General features: G+C 38.7%; 1 protein-coding gene across 5 annotated transcripts in view; it reads right to left on the bottom strand.

Annotated features, from left to right (window-relative positions):
* The window catches only part of EYA4 (EYA transcriptional coactivator and phosphatase 4), a 267,602-nt gene that overhangs the window by 101,962 nt on the left and 138,955 nt on the right, over positions 1 to 26,685 (bottom strand). The gene's annotated exons all lie outside the window — the stretch shown is intronic.

Raw genomic sequence — 26,685 nt, 5'->3', positions numbered from 1 at the left:
GTATTTCCTAGATTTTCTTTAAAAACTATGCAATACTTTACTGATTACAGATAAAAAAATCATGCCTGTGTTGCATTTTTATTTGCTCTTCTCATAAAGTTTCCTATTTTTATAAAAACATAAGTAACAACTGTGTTCTGCTCCGTAAGAACTGTTTCACTCTGAGCTGCCTGAGGGCAGGGTGTTATTTTACTCAGTTTAACTTTCTCCCATAACACCTTGCAGAGAACAGAGTCCGTTCTCTAAAAACACTGAATCAGGGGCAATTGGTGGCTCAGTTGGTCAGGTCATGATCTCAGGGTCCTGGGATCAAGCCCCATGTTGGGCTCCCTGCTCACAGTGGGGAGTCTGCTTCTCCCTATCCCTCCACTCTTCTCCCTGCTTATGCTCTCTCTCTCACGCTCTTTTTCTCTCAAATAAATAAAATCTTGAAAAATAAAAATAAAAAATAAAAACACTGAATCAAACATCAAACCCTCATCTGTTTTTATTTCTATAATTGTACTATACAATTAAATAAACAGCATGCAACATGAACCCTTTTGCTGCTTGTATTCAAAAGTAAAAATCCTTCTAACTGCACAGTTTATGGTTTAGCCACATATCTCCCTCCATCTCCTGATTAGGCTCAGGAGGGGCTGAAGGTCCAGGCATGGTGGGGGCTGGGTAGGGAGGGGCAGAAGACAGGGCTAAGGGCTCAACCCAAGCTCTAAGGCTCCAACTAGAGAACAGCTACTTTGATCTTCTTCCAGCTCCCTTCCCCTTCCCCCATGACTCAAGGTTGAAGGAGGTAAAATCCAACAATGCCAAGGGTGAATCAACACCTGGGGGTAATCATTTAACTGGCCCACTGGGGAACCTGAGCCCTGTTTGAAGTGGACTGCAGGGAGCCCACAGGAGGGGAGGAAAGCCAGGTCAACAGGAGGGACTTCGGGCTGCTTAAGAGAGTAGGGAGCCTTCAAGGGGAAAAGGAAGGCTCATGATTGATAGAAGGAATTACGGACTTAGTTCGACAAAAAAATACAGAGAATTTTGTTTCTAGAAGGAGCTCCTTCATAGTCAAATTGTAATCTCTACCTTTGGAAGAAACTGCTAATTTTTATGGTAGGTGGTCATTTTTTGAAATTTGTGACCTGAATACTAATTACCCAATGTCCTTAATTAAGCTGGATTGACACACCAACTTAAATAATACTTTCTCAAAATGTGTATTCTCTCTCACACACTGATGTTCACTCTAAAAGTTTAAGTCACACTTGGAGAAAAAGCAGCACGTAATTTATATTTAAGAAACACCAATAACAATCTTATCTTTCAGAAATATCTCTTGCACGAGTATTTTACTCATATCATATTCAACAGGAAGCTTTCTAGGATGTTAATTTTTCTGTTCACTTAAGCAACTTCTAGTATACACCACTATCATCTCACTAAACTAATGAAATAAATTTAATCAACAGATATTGATAACGCATAGGACACTAAGGACATGGCCTGGTTTTGCAAATGTTAGTGAATCTGCCATGTTAAACTTTTAATAGATATGCATCAGTTGTAGTTGTATTTGAAGTGTTTCAAAAGCCTCACAGCCCTCTTTTTTTTTTTTTAAGTGCATTAAGATGACCCTGGAAAAACTGAATATAAATTTTAATGCTTTAATTTTGGATGAGAGCAGTAGATGCTTCCATATCTTGCCAATCCAACCTCAAATGTCTTCTTTGCCCATCAGGACCCATGCCTTTTCCATGTAACATGGCAGCTACAGACCCAAGACCTAAGAACCACAGACAGACTCGCCAACTTCATTTTCACTTATAATAAAATCCAGATTGGAACAGGGGTTTTGTAAGATCAAAGTCTAGTTAGTGGAAGGTGAACTCTTTTTTTCACTACTTAAAAAGGAACTGCAGTTACTTTCCACTAGAAATGACCACACATCTCCCTGAGCCCCATCAAAAATAAAAAATAGCATTACACCGCTTGACAGTTAAAGCTGAATTTAATCCATACAAGCAAGAACATACTCCAGCCTTAAGAATACCATGGATAGACATCACATCATGACTAACACCCACTGAGGGCCAAGTGTATGCCAGGCACTATCCCTTGCACCTTCGGGAAGTAAACTCTCTTAACCTTCACAGAAACATATGAAGTAGGCACTGTTATGATCATCTCATGCTTGGGTGGGGAAACTGAGGCACTAAGAGGTTAGGTAAGTAATCCGATGCCTCACAGCTACCCAGTGGTAAATCCAGGTTTCAAATTAAGTCAGTCTGGCTCCAGAATTTATATTCTCTACCATTACACTTGAAACTTGATTATCCTTCTAAGAACAACTTTTTAAAAATTTTTCTTCTGCCGAGATTCATTCAATCTAGATTCTAGAAACCAAAGATTTTTTCTTTACACCTCTACACAAATCATTCAGGAGGACAAGACTATGCAGACAGTCCATCTGTAATGTAACCACATAAAAGACTTCCTGGCAAATTTGAGCCCATTAACAAAAGTGCACATGGGATCTGCCAAGGAGCCAGATGCTGCCCTCCCCTGCAGGATGAGTACCTTCCCGAGCTCATCGCCCAGACCTTGAGGTGGGTATTCACCAAGAAAAGACAGAAGAGGGATGGTCTGTTCACCATACAAAGGGTGCACACATAAAACACATGACATGCTTAGTAAGAACCACTGAATCTTTAGTATATAACAAAATACTCTTTAGCAAAACCCAAACAGAAGCACCAACAATAAAAGAAACCCTCTCAAGGTATGCGTTATAATTCTGGGACTGTTTGCATAATAAAATTAGTTAAAGCTTGTCCTCATCCCCTTTCCAGGTTTAGCTGTTAACATAGGTCAGTGTTTTCTTCCCCCTACTTCAAATCCTCCAAAGAATGCTAGAGAAAATCAGGCAACCCAAAACAAGCAGTTTTTGGGCTCTGGCACTCTACCATTTGGAAAAGACACTTGAACGGCGTGATAGATAGTGGTCTAGGAATTTAAGAAATATGAGTTTGGTTTCAGTAAGAAATACCTTCACAAGGAAGCTGAAAAATGGAAAACAGCAGCAATGTTTTTCTTTTTTTTTTTTTTTCCCCAGAAAATCAGTAACAAACATAGGAGCCCTAAATCGAATTTGAATCTACATAGAGTTCACTATTTGATTTACAAATTCCTACTAGGCTCAACTTAATTGAATTCAGGAGACTAAAATCACTGGAGCTGAGAAGATTTATTATTGCATTTTATCCATGGCACAGGGGGTCTTGGGATTACTCAAGAGTCAGGGGAGCTTGGCACCCTGTGAGCTGCTTCTGTTAAGCTTGCTGTAATGTGACGCCACTGTTGGTGGGGAAAGGGGGGGGAGCAGGCTTGAAGAGCAGGAAGGGAGTGAGCAAGAACAAAAGTCCTGGTGATGTGGGAGAGTCTGGGCTTGTGGGGTCTGTCTTTTCCCACCCCCACCGTCCCCCATTCAACAGCTAGTCCAATCTTCTCTTGGTCTAAGAAATACTTTGTAACAAACTCCCAACAAGACTAAAGACTCAGAATGATCTAAATAAAGCTCTTGAGAGGAACACCTTTCCTGCAATTAAAAAATGCAATTAATAAATGCTGTCGATGGGACGCCTGGGTGGCTCAGTCGGTTAAGCGTCTGCCTTCAGCTCAGATCATGATCCCGGGGTCCTGGGATCGAGTCCCGCATCGGGCTCCCTGCTCCGCGGGGAGCCTGCCTCTCCCTCTGCCTCTCTCTCTCTCTATCTCTCATGAATAAATAAATAAAATCTTTAAAAAAAAAAAAAAAAAAAAAAAAAAAAAAAAAAAAAAAAAAAAAAAATAAATGCTGTCGTTGAACAGTGCAGGTTGATAAAACCCTTTGATAACCTGTGGTTGATAATACTGAATAATCATATGAACACTTAACAAGAGTTTTAATTAATCTTTTCCGTAACAACAACAACAAAAAAGTGACAGCAAAGGTTATTTTCCCTACCTTTCTAAATTCAAAGCTACAGTATGTTACAAATATATATATGTGTGTATATATACTGAAATATTATACCAACAGCTGTATGCAAAATCTACTAAAGAGAAACACAGATGATACATCTAAAAGTTCAAAGTCAAATGATTTATCTTCCGACTTCTGGAAAAACCAATGCTCTAGATATGTTACTTCTCTAATCAGCTTTTCTCTGTCATTATAAAGAAGCTTATTAAAAATGTTCTGCATTTCTTCCTAATTTATTATGTTCAGATAATTATAAGAGGAGTGAAATAAATTTCACTTTAATTTTGGCGGGAAACTTTCTAGAATTAAAAAGTCATAGTTGGAAACACTTGGAAATTATGCACTTTATTAAACACTTGGAAATTATGCACTTTATTAAAGTATAAAAACACATTTTATACAACTTGTTAACAGCTTTCAACTTGAAACCGTATGCGGGCTATGCAGTCCGATGGATACTGGTGATGCAATCTAACCCATACATAATTGGCATTTAGCTGAGGACAACAGAGGATTTTGAAGACCAAGGCATTGAACATCCCGAAATCTTAGGGCATTTTTAATGAAGAGAATTCAGAAAATATACACTGTTTCAAAGGTTTTCCAAAGCTGAGAGCGCGAGCCACCGGCAGGCACGCTCACGTTCATGCCACCGCGCGGGAGGCTCTGTTCGGTGGACCGCCTCTCAGGCGGGGCTAGAAGCCACCTCTTCCGGGAAGCCCCAACTTTGCTCATTCTCCTTCTCCGACCAACTAGTAGTCATTTCTTTATGATAGTCTATCTTGTGTCACTACTCATGTATGTGTCTTACCTCTCCTATTATTTCGCAAACCTGTTTAGGGCAAGAACTACATCTAACAGTTTTTAATTCCTTACAATATCTAGGACAGAGCCCGACCTGCATACTAAAGGGCTGAATAACCGCCTGTTAAATTAATGAATGGAAATATTAATGAAGTTTGACAATCTACATTATATAGACAAGGTAATACTTGATACAGGGAGCAACATTAGGTTTCCCTTCAGTCTTTCCTCTAGATCCGTGTTGTCTGATATGGTTAACACTAGCTACATGTGGCTGTTTAAATATAAATTAACTGAAATTAAAAATTCACTTGCTCGGTTGCACTAGCCACATTTCAAGCATTCAACAGCTATATGTAACTAGCAGCTACCATACCGGACAGCACAGATTATAGAACATTCCCATCACGGAGAGTTACAGCACTACTCTACAGAGTAATCAAAGTGATCCTATTAAAAACAAAGTCAAATTGTTCAATCTTCAGATCACAGCCTTCCAATAACTTTCCAGCTCATTCAAAGCAAAAGGTAAAGCCCCTTTAATGACCTTAAATGAGGTGCCTTCCTCCTCCACCCTGGCCCGCATCGTATCACCTATCCCTTAATTCCGTTTTCACTACTCTCCAGCCAGACACGATGTTCCTAAAACACAATAAACCACGCTCTCACCTCAGGACCTTTGCACATGCAGTTCTATCTGCCTGTAACTCTTCTCTCAGATATCTGCATGGCTAACCCCCTCATTTCCTCTAATTCTCTAAGATCTTCCCTGACGATACAATATAAAATTATCACCCCCTGTCCCCACACATTCCCGTTCTTCTTTTCCAGTTTTTTTTTTCCATAGTACCTGCCACCACAAAATATACTCTTATTTTATATATTAATCTTGCTTATTGTTTGCCTCTCTCTACTAGAATGTAAACCCCAAAAGGGAAACTTGAGTCTGTTTTGTACTCTGCTGTACCTCTATCTAAAATAGTACCTGGCACATCATTTGCATTCAATAAATATTTGTTGAATTAATTTGTTGAATTGATGAATGAAGAGTATTTACAATCTATAGATAGGTAGAATATAAAATATTGAGGATGATTTTTTATGATTCTTATGCAAATCAGTCACCTGTGACAAATGTAAGAATAAATAAAATAAGTTACTAGACAACCTTAAGTTTTTCAGATCAGTGGTGCTTTCTGCCACCAAGATAACCATTATATTCAGTTAGAACCATTTAGACTGTCAGAAGTGTATTCCATTCTGGTTTTTACTGCAGAAGAGAGACTGCAGTAAAATGATGCTGATCCATTCACTCATTCTCATATTCACTAGATATTTCCTGACACGCACAATTCCATATGCCAGCAGATGGCTAAGATCCTTTGGAACACAGATAAAAAACACAGCCCCTACCAACCAAAGTCCAGTTAGGGTGGCAGGGAGTCAGATAATACTCTAGCACAGTGTGTTAAAGCCATGGCAGTGGTGAGCCTAGGGAACAAAGGGATAGATAGGAAAGGCACTTCAAATTTATGACACTAAGAAATGACTTTCTGGAACTGGGTTCTACAAGGCAAGAGTAATTCACAAGAAGGACTAAGGAAGTATGTTCAAACAGAAATAATAGCATAACTAAAGGCAACTAAAAATGAGTGAGCAGGTACTGTCAGAGGAGAGTTTTAAAATAGAATGTAACAGTTGATGTTGAATCAAGTGAACAGGGCATCAGGGTTTCCCATTTCTCCCTCCTCACATGAACAGCAAAGAGGACTACAGGCGGGAAATAAGCAAACCCCTTCGTGGTGGCTGATGAAGCAGGGCCACATGTAAACCAAAAGTACATTCCAAAACTCAGTTAAGATGCTTTCTATTACTTATAGGCTCATATTAGCTAATTAAATGCACAGCAGATTATTAGTCTCAAATAATTTATATTAGTAAAAGCCTTTAATATTCAAGACAGCAACTAGAATTGTTCTTATCACTAGAAGACTGTAGAAGCTGGAAATACAGATGATTTATTTAGTGTGACTGCATGTATTTATTTTATCTAAAGGATCTATCATGTATTATATTTATAAGATGAAAAAACACAGTTGTGAATGTTTTAAGAAACATATGTTTTAAGAAAAATATGCAACTAGGAACCACTAGTATGAAACCCATCAAGAGTGTGGACTGTCTTTTCAGGAGAAGCATGGTGACTGGGACAAACATAGGTCTTCGTGTGTCACTGGCTAAATGGATGTGAATGAATTAAGGGAATAAAGTTATTCATTGCTTCAGTAACTAGTGATGTTAACTGCTCTCTCCTCCTCACTAAATAACATGAGGATTAAAAAAGAGAAAATGAGCTTTATGTTTCCCATCTACTCTATCGTTTTTTGGCAACCCTCACTTTGAATCTGAAAAAGTGAGCAAAGGAAGCAGTCCAAAGACATCAAGAGTTCAAATTCCCAGGACATTTTTATTAGGTATATATGAAAGGAAAAGATGTCTTCCAGTTCTGAAGTATGAGTTATGGAAGCAGCTTCCTTTCTTTATAAAACATGGTCTAAATTTTGAAGGTGCAAAAAGAAAACTATAATCACTCAGATTTGAATAGATTATTTTAAGGAGATAAACTCAATCATGAAAAATACGTATGTTAGATATAAAGGAAAATCCTTGAAATTAAAAAGTAATCTTTCATAAACTTTCATCAAATTATCATTTTCGTATGGAACTAACATTGCACACTAACTATACATGCCACCCTGGACTTAGATACACCAGGGGATGCCTGGGTGGTGCAGTCAGTTCAGCATCTGACTCTTGGGTTTCAGCTCAGGTCATGATCTCAAGGCTGTGAGATGGAGCCCCACGTCGGGCTCACGCTTAGCACAGAGTCTGTTTGACTCTCTCTGTCCCTCTGCCCCTCCCCTCTGCCCTCTCTTTCTCTCACCGAAATAAAGAAATCTTTGGGGAAAAAAAATACCGGAACAAAGTCTTATTTTTTTTTCCCTTTCAGTTAAAGAAGGCATTTGGAGGAGAAGTGAAATAGTACTTATTTTATAGGACTTTGCCCTCTAAGACTCCAGTGCATGGGCGAGGTCTTTCCGGAGTTAAACAAAGCTTATGGAAAATAGCACTAAAGTAAGCCAGATAGTTATAACCTAGTTTTCATTCTCTATCAGGTCAATTTCTGGTTTTCTGTATAAACAAATGAAGAGGGTCCGAAAGGACATTTTTTGGTCCTTTTCTATTTTGAGAGTCCCAGAATCCTGTTTATTTTCAGGTGCGCTAAAACCACACCAATTCTTATTTAGCCTAACACATTTTTATTCATTTGTGCTATTTGGCCTATACAATATTAATGCTTCCTGTTTCACAAACACATAAGCACAGAAATAATAAACAGTAAATACTAAATAATAGCAACAGAGATTTAAAAAATAGCACTTGGGCTGTTCTAAGAGCTTTCGTTTCACGAATGTAAGCCCTGCAACAACTCAGGACAGCAAACACTGTCAGCATCTCCAGGACAGAAGTACCAAAACAGAGACACCAGAAGGGTAAGAGGAGGGCCCAGGTTGTGAAGCAAAGACCATGGTCCTTGTCTGTCTGTCTGTCTCCAGGACCCAGGTGCTTCACCACAGCACAATGCCATTTCTTTTAAATTTTTTTTAAATTTTTTAAAGATTTTATTTATTTGAGAGAGAGAGAGAATGAGAGAGAGAGCACGAGAGAGGGGAGGGTCAGAGGGAGAAGCAGACTCTGCTGAGCAGGGAGCCCGATGCGGGACTCGATCCAGGGACTCCAGGATCATGACCTGAGCCGAAGGCAGTCGCTTAACCAACTGAGCCACCCAGGCGCCCCACAATGCCATTTTTTAATCTTATTTTTTAAGATTTTATTTATTTATTTGTCAGAGAGAGAGAGAGCACAAGCAGGTGGAGCAGCAGAGGGAAGAGAAGCAGGCTCCCTGCTGAGCCAGGGGCCCGACGTTGGGCTCCATCCCAGGACCCTGAGATCATGACCTGAGCCGAAGGCAGACGCTTAACCATCTGAGCCACCCAGGTCTCCCCACAATGGCATTTCTTAAGCACTTAGTAAAAAGTATTTATTTGTAGTAGTATTTTCACAATGAACAGTGGTACCAAAATACTTAACAGTTCTACAACCCATTCTCCTCCCTAATTCTCTTGACCCTGTCACTTGTTACTCTTCCTCTTATTTCTCTATAAACATGACATTTTATTATATTTTCAAATGGACTTACTCTATTATTCTTGTTTTGAATTCTAACATAATCCTAATTATTATTGACTGAGCTAATCTATAAAGACTGTACTTAGCGATGGCTCCTAATTTTTACAAAAGGGATTACAATGGAGCAACATCTCCTACTAGGCATGCCTTGATGTCATCTTTATACTGCACTGCTCCCTGAATCACAAGAGCAGACAAAGAGGCAAGCATTTGATTCCTGATTATGGTTAAATATTATCGTAGTGCTTCATCAAAATGAATTTGCAAAGGGAAAAATGGACTAGACCGTTTCAGTACACATTTCGACATCTGTGTTGATAACTAAATAGTTTGAATTTAAGCTTCTAGATACTTAAGTAGATTCTCACTTTGGAATGTTTTTATAAGACTGTGTTATTTCATGAATGTTACCTTTTTAGAAATCTGAAGGGAATAAAAAGGGCAAGTGTTCTATTCAGAGAGCTAATTTCTAACTAATAAGTAACAAACTTAATAATAAAGACAACCTAAGAAGAGCCTGCCACTCAACAGTTTAATGGATGTTCTGAAGTACTCTTCCCTAATGAGGTATTTTGGAAGAACTGTCATTAGCTATCCTTCTGTGTCCTTATGCAATCTGCAGAAGGTGTGCATATTGGGTCCGCAAACGTGCAATAGTATGAACAAGATATATATGTGTGTATATGTACACGCCTATAAGTAAATCCCCTCTCCCAAGAACATATTCTCCCTTCCCAAGGATCATATGGCTAATTTTGAAAAAAATATGTTTTCGGCCGAAATTTTGGAACAAGAGGGTAAAGGAATATCTTCTCAAAGCCAGTGGAGATGGCTGGTCATCATGCGGCAGTGGGCATCCTCCAGATCTTCGCTCTCCTCCCCTTACTTCCTGTGATTACTCCTCAAAGGTCAGAAAAAGCAGTATAGCCTTTGCTGTTCTCATCCCACACACATACCATGGCACTGTGGCTGCCTGTCATTTCCCCGTGTCTGCTAAAATATCGGGTTTCTGATATTAGAGAGAGGCATGCTGGAAAAGACCCTCAGTCCAAGCTGCTTTTTCCCAGGAAGGCTGAGCCCTGGATTCTGCCACATTTCCGTCGGGTCACGTCACAGGTCCCCAGGGTCAGTTGTGGACACTGGGAAGATAATAGCCACCTCTCGTGGAATGTTTACTATGTGTCAAACATTGAACATAATATCATCTAATTTAGTCTTCATGACAACACAAGAGGAAGGCACCAGTTCTCTGGGGTAAAAGAGGATATGAAACTTAGAGGTTAGTAAGTAAGGGAATGATATTTGAGCTCAGATCTTTTTGTGTCTACAGTCTGTTGACTAGTTGATATTATTATCTAAGAAGAGAGTGTTAGACAAAGTAGGAGAACTCGAGCTGTATCTCTCAGTTTAAATCCAAAACCAAACCTGACCATATGAACCACAGCAAGTTCTTTCTCTCCATTCTCATGCAGAGGTTAGAAGTGATTAGAATGTATGCCTGCTAAGTAAGAAAAAGTCTACAGTTTAACATAAAAGGGGCAGATGCAAACTGAAGCAGGTTTGAACCCAAATCATAATTTAGAGCATCTCCAAAGTATTTTTAAAATAACTCTGTTAGGGCGCCTGGGTGGCTCAGTCGTTAAGCAACTGCCTTCGGCTCAGGTCATGGTCCCAGGGTCCTGGGATCGAGTCCCACATCGGGCTCTCTGCTCTGCAGGAAGCCTGCTTCTCCCTCTCCAACCCCCCCTTGCTTGTGTTCCCTCTCTCACTGTGTCTCTCTCTGTCAAATAAATAAATAAAATCTTTAAAAGTAAAATAAAATAAAATAAAATAACTATTAAAAGGTAAGGTAACAAACAGTACTTTGTACACTATACTATTATCCTTGACTCAACTGTGATAGAAATTTCAACATGATGTCCAGGGCACAAACTCTATTTTCATGGATTTTGCTAAGTACAAATCCTTCTATTGGCAGAGACTGTTCATGCAAGAGGGCTTGTGTGGAACTGTCTAACCAGTATCTGGATCAGTTTATATTTTAGTAATGATGTTTTATACATAATATGGATTAGATATGTCTCATTTTTATATGAAACTTTTAAATAGAGAATATATAAACACAAAAAACTTAGAAACAAGTAGGTAAATATGCTGTCATTATGATGTGTAAACTCAGAAACATAAAAATCAAGCAATGTCAGAAAATGAGGTAAGGAATCCTGATGAATATTGTGAAATTTGGAAATACTAGTCCCTATTTTTTCAGATCTAACTGTCTAATTATTCTTTCCATGTTTCCCAGTAATTATACAAAGCCTCCTCTTTTTATTTTCTTTTACTTAATTTGTTTAAACTACAGCAGAACTTTATACATTGACGTTAAACAATTATCTTCCAATCAAAATTATTTTAAGAAACCTACTCTGGAAATCACACAGGCATGCTGCCAATTTATCCATGTAATGTGAAGGAGAAAAAATGCTGTTAACATTTTTTAAAGTCAGGAAACTACTTTTAAAGCCAGAAAAATACAAAAGTATTGTCATTTAACGGGAACTTTGTTTCATGTCACAGCATAGACTCCTGCCAGAATTCTATGCTATATAACTACTTATATTTTGATTTTCAGCAGATGTAGTCAAAGTTGACAACATTCTTCTGTGAATCATTAGAAAATATTTTCACTGAAAACATATTCTTGATTTAAAACATAAGTGGCCTCATGCGACTTTTTTTTTTTTTTTCTCAACAGCTTCTACCAACCTGTTTTTAACTCCCTAACTTTCCCCACCTTTCCACACCACACACCAACTCTTGATCTGGTGAACTAACCAGATAATGAGTAATATTGAGTATCGGTTTCTCGTAGTTATTGTCTACTTGAAAGAGGGAGAAAAACATACTAAAGTACTAGTTGAACAAAAGTAATTTCCTTCTGTCCCTACTGCTTCGTTAGAAATAATTTATATGTGTTCCAAATTACAGTCATAAAGAATAAATTATGACATAAATATGCTTGGTGTGACACTGTAAAGAATTGAGCATGTATAAATTATGCCCAGAAAATCCACTAGCAAAGCAAACAGATTCCCTGGGATACTGACCTGGATTCAGCATGACCTGGTGTAGGCACGAGCTGGCCCGAGCTACCACTCCTCTAAACAGAACAGCAGAAGACTACAGACCTTGGAAGGCACACATTTGGCCAAAAGATAAATAACCATGTAGTTAGCTGTGTTGTACCTTATACTCACTTAACTATCATCCATGTGCTTTGTGATTCATCTTTAAACAGATCCAGTCCTTCTGCTTCATATACCAACTGCATCAGCTAAAATAACCCTGTACACGTTTCTTGTCTTTGCCTGCATTTCACCAGTTGCAATAGGGGACAAGATTTTACAAAATATGTTTTAAACTGCAAATTGGCTTTTTTTTTTTTTTTCCTTCTTTTTTGAAGAAGCCATATCAGAACTTTCTTCAGGAAACTGACCTTTCCAATTCTACACTGTGGACAATTTACTCCCCTCCCACCCCCACCCCCCAAAAATGTCCTCACTTTTAGTGAAACTCTGGACTTCACTGATTTAGAATCTTCCCAAAGTTTTTGAACAAACCTTCTATAGCATGCATGCAAAAGGAGCAATTTTAAGACAGAACTTTGAAATAAGAAACACATGTCAGCCTGAGAAGTTCTAACTCTTACTACTGACAATATCAAAAGAAAAGCCAACTGGGTAAAAGTAACATGAAGAAAAGAAGTAGCAGCTGAATAAATGAGACTCCCTAAATATGAAGAAATGGAAACCTGTCCTAATAGTTGCTCAGAGAGAGTTCAACCAACTGATCCAGCTTCAATGTGAATATGAAAATTCAATTTAATGAAAAATCTACTGCATAAAAGTTCTGTTCCCTTAAGAAAAGGAATAAGACTATTCAGAAAGTAAAACAAAACAAAACAAAAAACCACTAAAAATACCCCAAATAAACTAGTCTCAACAACCTCTTCACCCTTACCATACACACAGAATCAATTCACATGGTTTGTAAAACCAGTTTGGTCACTCCTGGAATTACAGAGATGGGACACAGGCATTCCTTTGCTATTCATCCGATTCTTAACCTGAAGACAAGGCCTACATTTTGCACCATCCTCTCTTTTTTCCCAATTTTATTTAGCAGCCATCTAGCAGCTTTAATTAAATGGACCTCAAAGCATGACCACAGGGGAAAAGACACACAAAAGTATGCAGGGTGAGAAATTTGGTAGCGTACCATCTATGCAAGCAAAATAAATCAATTCTAAAGCCTTTCCAACTCCTGTTTAAAGTAAATGATAAATCAAGAGGAGGATATCAATATTTAAAAGGCAACTATTTCTAAGATTCCTCAATGATCACTAATTTCCATTGCATGAAGAAAAAAAAAAAACTTTTCCATGAAGTAAAATTCAATTTTATAAAAATTCATATGCTCTAATATCAAGAATTTGTTCAACGGAATGCAATGGGTAGACTGGAATGGAATGGAAAGAGTAAAAAAGCACTGAACATATAATCTCTGAAACCTCCCACTGCTCATCCTCCATTGTCAGGAATGTTCCTTGAAATCTGGCCATAGAGATTATTGACTCTGTCAAAGCAACATCAACAACTCAAATGATGTTACTGGGATACTGACCTTGAGTTGTTTTTCTAAGGTATTGATGGGTTGTGCTTTGCTGTCTATCTCACATGGATGCCCTTGTCCCAATGTCAAGTGTCTGTGAGAGCCATTCTGGGGTTAAATGTCAGAAGCTATGGATGAGAGCTCTTTTTCCAGCAAAGGTGAGTGACTCATTCTGGGCCCTGGGAAGGCTGGTTTCACTAGCACCAATTCTAAGCCTTGTATTTCTTAAATTTCTCTTAGTCCACCAGACATATGATCTTTTAGGATACACAGTAGCCTCCTCTGACCATAATCAGGCATCCACGGGGTACCTGGGGAATGTCTGAAACCAGGCCAGGAAGTCTGGGGTTCTCATTTCCACTGGGGGTGTTACTTAGAGGTGGAAGAAGCCAGGTTAGGACAATCGTGCAGTGCGGGGGGCAGTCCTGCATAACAAAGAGTTGACTCTTCCAAATCCTCCCGTGGAGAAACACTGTGGGTCACCCACACTTCCAGTCACATTGTGCCCTTGCACCTCATGCTTCCTCCCCACCATGGTTACCATCAGTGCTTCTCCTGACAAGGAAGCCTAGGATAATTATACCCCCAGAACACATATGGAACATTATGTTTAAGAAGATGTCAAGTCAGTGCGTGTGTGAGCTACAGTGGCCTGTTTTGTCTCCCGCTCAGTGTCAGACACCATGCTCCCTTCTAACGCCAGCAGCCTGCACCATGACAGCTGCTGCATGGAGGGTGAGGCGCAGCCACCTGGACATTCTGCCAAACCACACTCGTCATCTCTTTCCGAGGCACTAGCATGGTATCTAACATCCCCATTAGCTGGGACTCTGGATCTCCCATCAGAATAATAGAAAATGAGAGAATGGGCCACGGAGGGGAGATAAATAATAAAGGGTCACATCATTTCCTGTAATAAGACTGTGTACGTTCTTGAAAAGTTAGTATTACTTTTCAGAGACATGGCCTTTCTCTCGATTTATCCCATGACAGAATGCAACAGAGGAGCACCCTATTTAAGTCAAGCCTATAAAAAACAGAACAATTATTTCCCAGTGACCTTTTATTTCAAGAAGCATTTTCACATACTGTGTTGCTTTAAAGACAAAAGTGCAATGCCCCTGGGGCGCCTGGGTGGCTCAGTTGGTTAAGCGACTGCCTTCGGCTCAGGTCATGATCCTGGAGTCCCTGGATCGAGTCCCGCATCGGGCTCCCTGCTCGGCAGGGAGTCTGCTTCTCCCTCTGACCCTCCCCCCTCTCATGTGCTTGCTCTCTCTCATTCTCTCTCAAATAAATAAATAAAATCTTTAAAAAAAAAAAAGTGCAATGCCCCTAATAAAAGCCATCCTAAGAAAGGAAAGAGAGGAAGACAGAGAGAAAGGGACAACAGAGAAGGAGGGAAGGATGGCAAGGGAGAGAGTGATTGTTACATTTCTACCTTAGAAAGTCTGGTAAGGGCATGAGCATTTCGCTCGAGTAACTGTAAAACTTATCATGCAAACTAGGATTTTCTAAGAAAGTAGAGTATCTCTAACCAGGTCCAGAGGGGACACGGGAACAGTGATGTAAAGTGGGACTGTACGTGGGCCAAGCTAGGATAGAGTCCTCCTACTTGCTACAGAAAGTTTAGAGGTCTCTCTGAGATTCGACCTTGTTTACAAATGGTATTTGAGCCTTATGAGTTATTATGTGGCATACTGTAATGAGAATAATGTGGGTCCAGACATAAAGAACTTCTCACATACAAAAATATGTGATAACTGAGCTGCTTATTCATCCATCCATGTATATAATAAATATTTACTGCTTTCCTCCTATGTGCCAGGCACTATGCTGGGTACCTGAACTGGGTTGAAAAAAATCCCTAAATGATCCAGATATTGAGCTGCTCCTATTAAATGTGAAAAAGAAATATTTCTACAAAACTTCAGCTATCCAGGGCCTTCAAAGTATGGTCATTAGCGTTTAGTCAAACTGTCTGGCTGGCTGAGATGTGCATCGTTTTAAGCAACATCACATTCAATATGGAACCTTCTGTACAGAAATAGCTCCCCAATGCTTTACGGTGCTAAACATAACTTTTCCTTAGAGAGTCAAGGTTATCAGACCTAATGAGAATGATTATACAGTACTAAGGCATGCAAATGCCCTCAGGAATTGCTAAAGAATACGGGGCTTCTAGCATTAATGCCAAAACAGCCCGCATGGCTCAGCATTTTGCATTCTTGTACTTATTTTTATCTTTGTCTCCTTTTCATTGTTAAACTGTCATCTGTCAGTATTATAGTGATAATATACCTTATAGGACAATAGGACATTATCTCCACTTTACAGATGAGAAACTTTGAGGCAGAGAAGTGAAGCAGTTTGCTTGAGCTCAAACACCTGGGATTCCAACTCAGGCAGTCCACCACATTCGCCTACCCTGCCATGTAAGCAATGCCACATCTACCTTAATAAGACATGAACTTGAAAACTTTAGAATTATGTAAGAGAAAATAGGCACCTGAGAAATGCAAGCCTGTGAGTTTGGGGAAATCAACTCTATGACACCTAGATTTGTCGTCAGGCATTTTTCTTTCTCAGATATGCCTGTGTAAGCGAAGTTTGTCGGATAACTCAGTTTGCCAAGTTCACTGAGCCTTGGAAATTAAGTACAATTAAAATGAAGACATTTTTACAATATAATCTCACATATATTTTGTCCAATTATTCTTAGGTTGGATATTTTCTCATGAGAAATTCAGACGTTTAGGAAGAGTAAAGTTTAATTTTAGTTACGTGAATTTAAATAAAAAGGCAGTTCTTTGGTACAGTAACATGCCAGAAAGACATCAAGTATCAGGTGATAGAAATTTATAAAACACATGAACAAAGAACCCATTCAACTATTGGCTTATTGAAAAGCAAATGAGAACACTGTGTAGGTTGCTAAGACAACAGAGATGTGATGATTAACTGTGAGATAATGAGCAGATCTTTGTGTCTTTATGAATCCAATTTTTGGAATCTAAGCCCTCCTCTGTGTGTATATAGCTAAAATTTTAAGAGTATTACTTAAAAAAAAAAAAATGCCTTCAGGCTTTTGAGGTCTGCTCGCGAAGAAGCTTGCAGCCTTCTGCTCAGGACAGATCCCTTGTCGTGGAGGATGTGTGCGGTGGGGCAGAAAGAGGTGTTCCTGGCAGGAAATCAAGTCTGTCTCACAGCAGTGATGGATGGTCTGCCTGTCAGAGATTATTACCCATAGGTCACGAAAAAATTATTTGCAATGGATTTATCAAAACTGAAAATAAATATTTTCAAAATACAGTGAATAACAGAAATTGCAGCTTTTTCTAGAATGTTGCTACTTCGAATTTGACATCCTGGGCTCACTCCCTGTGAGCCACAAGGCCCTCCTCACTGGTGTTTCAGGCAGGCCAGTCTCCCACTGAAGGGCTGTTCAGTGGCTCATCCCCAAGGGAACGCACTCCCCCCAGCCCTACTCTTGCTGTACTACCAGCTCCTTCAAGTCTTTGCTTAAATATCGCCCAATTTAAAACCAGAACCTACTCCTTCCCAATAGTCCACATACTCCACTTTGTTCCCTAGCCTTTATCATCTTCTAAAATAAGCCATCATCCTGCATGTTCCTGTTTCACTCACTGACGAATCTCAAGCACCCAGACCAGTGCCTGAAACATAGAAGATACTCATAAACAGTCACTTTAAGGGCAAGAATCAGTGTTCCTCTAAGAACTACTGAGAAGAAAACTAAGATCTTGTTTCTTCCCACCTTCGATTGGCCCAACACGCAGAGGGCCCTCCAAAAGTTTCTATTTTCTACTCAGTTGAGTCTAGAACTTTGTGCTAAATATACCCCAAGTCCAGAATAATCATAAGGATTTATGTAGCTCAGTAACTCCTAAGCAGATCATCAGCCAACATGGTACACACTCAGAGACCCTCACTACCCCCACCCATAATAATTTGGATTATCAATCTGATGCAAAGTAGGATCTTGTCTTAGCTTCTCAGGTCCTCTGGATAAAAGTCACCAAACAAAGGCTACTTTATGGGATGTGTTACTCTGACCAAATTAATTCAAAGCAGCTAACAGTCTCCAGAAAGACTGTTTCATATTATTAAACATAAAGACTTCAGAGGAACTCAGTTTACTGTAAGAGAGGCTGAACCAGGACCACAGCCATTCTCTGGAACTCATCACTAATAACATGTGGAGAAATCAAGTGTTTTCTCATCGTTAGAGAATAATGCAAGCTGTCAGGAAGAAGCAGCCAGATCCCTCCCACTGCCACCATGCCTATTTCAAGCTGAATCTATTATTTCATGCTTTATAATATGTTTATTGGTTCTTAAGACAAATAAATAATAAACGATGTAGAAAATTTGGAAAATGTGTTTAAACCATGAAAAAGATAGCATCAGATGTCACCTCAAAATAACCCCAATTTGCTCACTGTCTCCTTTTAATAAAGTAAGTCTCAGAGCTAGCTTCCCTGCCTCCAGGCACCTGGGCCGCAGCTGCTCTGTCATCACAAATACAATTTAATCATGTTATTACCTGATCAGCAATCCACCAGTAACTTCCCAATACCTGGAAAAATGCGTTGCCAAAATTTCAAATTTGGACTTCAGGTTATTGGTCACTGGTTGTATTTCTTTGAATGTGTTTGACGGGTTTTTTTTAAACATAAGTCCAAACCTATATACTCATTTTGGCAAGATTATCTTCAGAAAGATAAATAATTTAAACTGCTACATGAAGTGCATTCATCAGACAATTACGTAACAACTGGAAGAAGTGGAGAAAGTAATTTACATTTGCAATGGCATTTGAGAGCTGAAGAGAAGGACTGGGCCCACTGGTTAGCAACTGGTTAGCTTGGGGATGGGGACAGCAGGGGCAAACTTTGCAAGAAGGGTTTTCAGCAAGAGGTGAGTGGAGCGCCTCTTCCTTTGAAGTATGGCTGCCACTTGGCGTAAAGCTCTCTCATGCGATGTTTTCTTTGCTGACAGCAGCTTATAGATGTCGGACCTATGAAATCAAGCTCCAAGTCTCCATACGAGTGAAAGTGATAACCACTGAGTTGTATCTGATGAGGGAAGGCGAGAAAGCAATAGAAGCTGGATTATAGGAAATGAAGGACTTGGGGAGGGGGTGCTGGAGAAAACAGTCTTGGACAAAGGTAGGAAGTAGAGGGCACTTGTTGGGTTATCTGCTCAGCAGTCTTTTCCTGGAAGTTCTTCTCACCCCTGCTTCATAGGTTCCCAGAGGTAGCTCCTGAAAGCCAAGTTTCTGTTTTGGGAACCTGTCCCTCTGATGCCATTCCCTTCCCTGGAGATTTGGAGCTGAGATAAAGAAAAAGAGAGAGATTCTAGGCCAGAGATTTTACCTATAGAAGTATAAATTATAAAATCAGGAGCAGTGTCACATGGGCATTTTCCTCCTACCGTGACACCTTGAGAGAGAATAAGACCAATCAGCCAATCCTCATCAAGAGGTGAAGACATGAAGTGGCTAAGCAGCCAGGACCTGCGTGAACAAGAAATGACCAGGAAGGTGGTCCCTGCTCACACATCTTACAAAATCCAGCAAACTCTCTCTTCTCAGGTTCCCTAAGATACCACATCCTTGTTTAATATTGAAACAACAAAGTGACAAGCAAATAAACAAGCAAAACTCCTCTTTTCTGCCTAAACTGCCTCACAGTGGTAGCTACAACCAATGAGTCCTAACAAAACCACTAGAAATCCAAGCCGGCAACACTCTGCATTAATTTACCCATTTTCCAATCTCATCGACAATTTTCCCACATGAATCAAGTGGGATGCCTCAGCATCTATAGAAAATCCCCATCAGCGGTGCCTGAGTGGCTCAGTCGGTTAAGTGTCTGCCTTCGGCTCAGGTCATGATCCCAGGATCATGGGATCGAGCCCCTTGTCTGCCTGCTTCTCCCTCTCCCTCTGCCTAGTAGTGTTCCCTTGCTTATGCACACACTCTGTCAAATAAATAAATAAAATCTTTTTTTTTATTTTATTATGTTATGTTAATCACCATACATTACATCATTAGTTTTTGATGTAGTGTTCCATGATTCATTGTTTGCATATAACACCCATAAGATCTTTTTTAAAAATCCCCATCAGTTTCAGTTTCTAGTCCTTTCTTGTACCTCACTGGGGTTCTCTTTTCCCCATTTCTTCAAATCTTATCTATTCTTTGACATTCAGCCATAGTCCTAAGTCTTCCTGGCAACTCTTCCGGAGCACTTCGGCCTCACGGTGCTCAGGGCTCAAGCTGCACTCTGGTGGTATTCTCCTCCACCCCTCTAGTGAAATGAGCTCATCTGTAGAACTACCAAGCAAGTACTGCCCTAAAATGGATGCTTTCAGGAAGCCAAACAGTACACAAATATCTTATTTGACTCTAAGGTCTATATAGGAAATGAGGGCAGGAGAAGGAAAAAATGAAAATCAAAGTACGTATGTCACTGGTATATCTTTATCTTGAATGTACTTTCCAAGATCCATATAGAGTCATGTATTCTTATTTTGGTTTCCAACTAGAGGAAGAATACGAATTTGAATATCTAACAGATCAGAATAAGGGCAACAGGGCAGTAAGATAACAAGTAGCCCAAATAGTCCCTGGCCTCTCCCAAACAGCAACTAGGTAAAAGCATGTGTGTCCTTATTTTTACCTTATGCACACAATTCTGTTTTTAAGATTATTTATTCATGCTTCTGCATATACTCTAAATGTCCACTAAATACTTTTTCTGATCAATGAACAGGGCAACCCCATATGGAAAGTATCATTAAGAAAGGCTCATGTGACAGCCTGGCAGAAAAGAAAGGCAAGGTCTATATGGAGCCAAGAGAGCCACTTGGAAATTTGTTGTATTAATTCAGAGATAAGGTGAGGACAGCTTGAACTTTCACAGCGGCAGTGGAGGGCAGGATAAAGAGATTCCAAACATAGCCAAGAAAAATTAAATACAACTTGATGACCAACAGGACTTGGGAGAGGAAAGAGAGAAAGAGGTCAGAGATTACCCTAGAGTCCTGATGTAGGACACAACTGAGAGAATTACCACTGGAAAGAAAAAATCCTGGGGGAGGGAGTGTAAATATCATAATTTTTTACAAGAGGAGTTTGAGACAGCAGAGCAAAATCTCTAATAAAATTGTCTTAGGGATTTGTGGTTACAAGAGATGATCCAGGAGAGATTACAAGCTAGGTTTGTGCATCTGGAAGTTACTATTCACTAAACAGGTATGTACTGAGGACCTGCTATATGCTAAGCACTATGCTATATACACATGATACAATAGGGACCAGAAAAAGCAGATGTGACCCCTCACCTTGTGGAGCTTATAGTGTAATGAATAAAGCAAATGTTAATCAAATGAGGTGCCTCTGGAGGAGAAGCACACGGGGCCATGCAGCCAGAGGACAGCAGGTCTGGATCACTGTGCCCACCAGGGGAAGAGCAGAGATCCTAGGAGTGATGAGTTGAAATGAGGTTGGTGATCAAAGCTGGGAGGGGGAGCCAGCACAAATGGGGAAGGAGCAGTCCAGCCTCTGCGAAAGGAGAATGGCATCTGTGAGTGCAGACCCTTTTGCAAGGGGAAGCTTGACTGAAATCAAAGCTAGAGGCATAGCAGTAGCCAGAGCATGCTAGGCATGGTGGGCCATGTCAAGACTGGTGAACAGAGGGGCACCTGAGTGGTTCTGTTGGTTGAGCATCCCACTTTTGATTTGGGCTCAGGTCATGATCTCAAGGTCCTGAGATCAAGCCCCACATCGGGCTTCCTGCTGAGCGGGGAGTCTGCTTGTCTCCTCTCCCTCTCCCTCCGCCCCTCCCCCTGCAAGCATGCTCTCTAATACATAAATAAATAAATCTTAAAAAAAAAAGAGTTGTGAACAGAAATTACATGTGAAAAACATGAAGTGGAAAGCAAGCAAAAAGATCGAGAACCAAACCTAGGGATCTGAAGACATAAACCAAAAACTAAAAACACATGAGTATGGGAATTAAGTACCAATGATGAGGCCCTTCTTCCCTTGAGCTACAGCTCATTCTTCTCCACTACTGGGTTTAAGATGTCTTGTTCAATTTTGAACACATAATAAGAAACTATTCTGTGAGTACCGGTGTGTAAGGACTTTTCACATGTATTATTTAACTCTCATTTACTCATTTATTCTTAGAAGATAATTAAATTTGGAGAGGAAATACTCCCCCCAAATTAACAAGTATAGAGATAACACTAAGCTGTGTTGCCAATAAAGATACATCACCAGGAGTCCCCAGTGAACTATAGGACAGGGCTGACCAGAAACCTGCATGACAAGATATTTAGAAAACAATAATCTAAGTTTTGAGACTGTTCTTTAAATCTTTAAGTTAACACTAATTGATATCAGGGTTTTAGCAGATACCTTAGACAATCATCTGAGGAAATCAGCTCAATATGCTACCAAGACCCAAAGGGTCAAGATATCCCAGATACTGAGGATAAAATTAATAGCAACACAGAACACATTCTTCATTCTTGTTCAGAATCCCAGCTGTTTCCACACCTGTAAATCTGTCAACATACATCAGAGAAGGCAAAGTGGATTCAGAAAACTTCAGCAAATGCTAGCCAAAATGATGAAGAGAATAGAGAGGTGTCCGCATGAGGCCAGGCCTTGAAATGAGATAGAATGCTTGCACAATTGGAAAGAAAAAGATTAAGTAAGCTATGGTATGACTCAGGTTAAGTAACCATTTTATGATATAGATTAAGTTCCCAGATTGAGTTCTTTCTTTTCAAATCCCCAAATATGAGAATTAAATCACACTCTTAGAATATTTATCCATCATCTATCATTTTCAGGGCAAGTTGAAAGAGGCAGTTTTAAACAACTAGAAGGAATTAATAATTACTTTGTATTGTGATTAGTAATTTTCTGGGTTCTACAGTCTAAAATACTGTAGTCTATAGTATTTGCTAAAATGTGGCTAAGTCTAAGAATTGGCTACATAAACATGGACTGGACAGCTAGACTGTGTTCCTGATAGAACCTGTTCATTGGTACTACATTCTGAAATTTGCAAGTCTGAGAACATGTAATCTGGCAGTAATGAATTTTGATGCTTTTAGAGACAGAATATTAAGCCAGGTGGGCCTCTGATTTGACACAGTGAAATACAAATGTGTGTTTTCACAAAGGGACCCTCACTTTTTACTGCTATGAAAAAATACAGCATTTACGTTTTTGACAGGAAATTCTATACCAACAAACATTTCAGACTTCTGGAAGCATTACAATAATTATTTTACTAGCAAATAAATATGTACAGTTTAATGCCTTAAATATAACATTGTTAAATGTTTACATAATATGAATTAGTTGCATTTTCAAAGATTTTATACGTAGACACTGAATACATCAAATTCCTGAGGCTCACTGAAATATTAGATATTACACTGAGATTCATTCCGGTGCTTCTTTAAAAGCTGGAGAGTCATTTTGCCTTTCTCTTGATAACTGTAAAGTCAATATAGACTAGGGCAAGTCACAGCACACAACCAAGCCTTTGCTGATTTCAAGAAACCCCATTTCTCAGCAAACCAAATTTCTCAACCTAGGAAGCGGGGAAGAGTACACCCTCACCATTACCCACTGAATCATTCTGTTTTACCTTCACATGGAAAAACGATCACCTTAGCTCATAGGTACCATGAGTCCTTCCCATATTTGAATACTCCTCCTTAGATTCCCCTACTCTAATCTGCTGGTGGTTGGTATGTGGGCAGGCTGAGAGAAAAGGAACAGATATATTTCCTAGAAGTCACTTCACACAGTCAGTTTCACCAAAACGTTTATTTCCAGCCACTCCTTAATTCACTGCTTAATTTACTTAATTCCTTAATTCACTGAAGTAGAAAACAAAATTGCCAGATTTGTGTTTTATTTCCTTTCTGTGTTCTTGATCTCTTCTTGGTGAAAATGCTGTATAAGTTAGTGACCCAAATAGGAAAAAAGTGAAGGGAAACCAAATTCCACCAAAGGAAATCACCAAAGAAGTCATTCAGGTTATCATGAGGACTATTTTAACATACAGCCATATTTGCATATAGGATATTTGCTAAGAATGTAATTACAGAATGAAATAAATTATTTCCTCACCTCTTACCAGAAAGAACTGGAAGTAGAAAAGTTAAAAATATGTGAGACTTAAAGAAATTTCTATTAGCTTCACTTGTCCAGAATCTATTCATTATAGTATAATTAAACAAGATCCATGTATTTTCAGTGAAGACTCAAAGGAGGCACAAATCTACACAAATAAATTCACCATCAGTTCAGGGGAAAAATCAATATAAAAATGGTATTTCCATTCATGTTTTAGGATAGCCTATCCAGTAACAGACAATTTTAGGGTATGATAAAGTATGTCAAAAATACAGATTTTAGTTTTCTCTCGTACCCATTTTATGGTTAACATTAATTTTAGGAACAAAGGCCAACAATACTATTACATGATTAGCAACATGGAGGAAAGCAAAAAAAAACAAGGTCAATTTTTCTACGAAGTACATTATATCTCTTCCCATATGACATCAAGTTCAATACAGTTTTATGAGCCTGAGAAAATGTAGTTCCTAATATCTGACTTTTAGTGTATACATATAATGTTATTTCTAAGAAGACATTTTTACCTTTCTTACGTAGATCTGTAAAGTCTATTTTTCTCAATCTACCAGTCACATCTGCAGCCCAAACATTTCTTTCCAAAAGAGAAAAAAAGCCAAGCAAGACAAAGAATTTGCTGATATACATATGTCACCCTAAGAATTTTCCTTACAAAGTCTCCACACCCAATTTAATTACTTCCCTACTGTAAAAACACTTTCCATCTACATTTATTCTAATCTTTTCAAATCCAAGACCAACACACTATAAAGCTAGCTAAATAAATGAATTATATTAGCTTTAGGTTCCAAGTGAGGCAGCACTTTATAAGGCAGTGGGTCTCCAGCTTGCATGCATTTTATGCTGATGCAGTATTTCATTTGGAGCTCAATTTTTTACTTTAGATTTGTTCAGAATAGAATTATCTAGCCCCGGGCTTTAAATCTCAATCTGAATCAATCAATCTCTCTCCTTCTTTCTCTATCTTGTGCTCTTTCTCTCTCTGTCTCTCTCTTACACACAACACAGGAGAAGGGGGGGAGGGAAGGAAGGAGAGGGAGAGAGAAAAAGAGAATACAGGAAGGTCTGTGGTTCCTAATGAGCACAAAAGAATGTAGCCATATACATATATTGCTAAAGCAATGTTGCACTGTGTGTGTGTGTGTGTGTGTAACAGGTGATAAAAACTGAACCCCAGTACATGCATACAATAAATACTATTTTTGGCATTCTCGGATTCGTTGACTATTTAGTAAGTTATTGTATCATTTTTGTGCAGAATGATATTTTGCATATTTTTATTCTCTTGGCATTCCGTCATTGCATTAACCAAGTGCCAGTTTTAGCACTCTACTATCTAATACCTATGAGTAAACAGAGAATAGCCATGCCTTTATGTTACTGACACTTTTAGGGTGTGGAGATTATCCCTTGCACCAGAAGGTAGGAGAGGAGACCAGCCAAGATCAAAATGTGTAGGCTATCTTGAACCAATAAATGATTATTGGTCATGTTGAAGGTCTTTCCATATTGTATTTTAGTAAGTAAGGACTCTTTGTTTTTGATATTACAAAGCTTTAGAGTCACTGGAAACAGATTTGCCTATTTTGACCTATTTATATTGCAAATTAGAAAACTTCTAGAAGCAGCTCATCTGTGGCAACCACCTCTTGGTTTCCAGGAAGTAAAGATATTTTTTCAATTAATATATATTACACATTACATATTAATGTAATAATACATTCTATGTTATAAAATAAAATGTATTTTAAATAGTCTTTTTAAAATAACCACAATTTACCTTAGAAACAAAATTGTACTCTTAAAGGCCATTTAAGCTGGGATTTGTTAGATAAAAGGAAATGATCTAATTCTGGTTCAAATACACTGAGTTCAAAATTCCCTGCTTTTCATCTAAGTTATTTATATCAATTGTGAACGCAGTTTGGTGGCTTTCTGCTTTTTTAAAATTTCTTTAAGCATAACACCATGTCCAAAAATCCTGAGTAGACTTAAGGGAAAAAAATTTGATATGAAATGTCAATAAGGATGATGATATTGCTCTGTTTTTTGTTTTTGTTTTTGTTTTTTAACTAATCCTCAAGATCAGCTTTGCAAAAATTATTTAATTACTTAAATAGCAAGTCATAGGTAGGTCACTCAGAAAGGTCAGCAAATGGTTAGGAAGGAAATACCCACAGGATTAGAGCTTAGACCTTTCTTTTTCTCCATGCATCCTGGAATTACTCTGCTTTGTAGGGAAACCTTTAATGGTTCATCCATTTCCTAATGCTCCGATAAGCTACCTGTTTATATTTTGATATCTAATTATAAAGGATAAAGATCAAAATGTCAAAGAACAAATGTCAAAACTTCTATATCATATTTGTATACTTTTGATGGTCCAAAGGAAAAGACCATTTATAATCATTTTAATATAAGATGTATCAGAATTAACTACAGGAATATCATACTGTATAAAATGAAGGAAGAGTTATTCAAACTGTCAATGTATGCCACATAATATATACTTGTTCTCCAAAAAAAAATATGGTGGCCATAAACATTTTCGCTAGATGTGTGTTGCTGTATTATACCAAGAAAATCACTATTTATATCATACACTGGAGCAAGGAGGACAATTAAGACCCATCTCACCATTAAATTTAATTTCTTAATGTAATAAGCTAAGTTACATCATTAACATCATACTCAGGTTATGCTTATTACTGTAATGGTATTTACAATACTTTTT

The sequence above is a fragment of the Mirounga angustirostris genome, unplaced genomic scaffold (assembly GCF_029215605.1).
Source record: "Mirounga angustirostris isolate CCGP_5_RB_7025 unplaced genomic scaffold, mMirAng1.0.hap1 SCAF_8, whole genome shotgun sequence".
NCBI classification, from domain to species: domain Eukaryota; kingdom Metazoa; phylum Chordata; class Mammalia; order Carnivora; family Phocidae; genus Mirounga; species Mirounga angustirostris.
The sequence above is the reverse complement of the archived record's forward strand: the minus strand, read 5'-3'. Positions and strand labels throughout refer to the sequence as shown.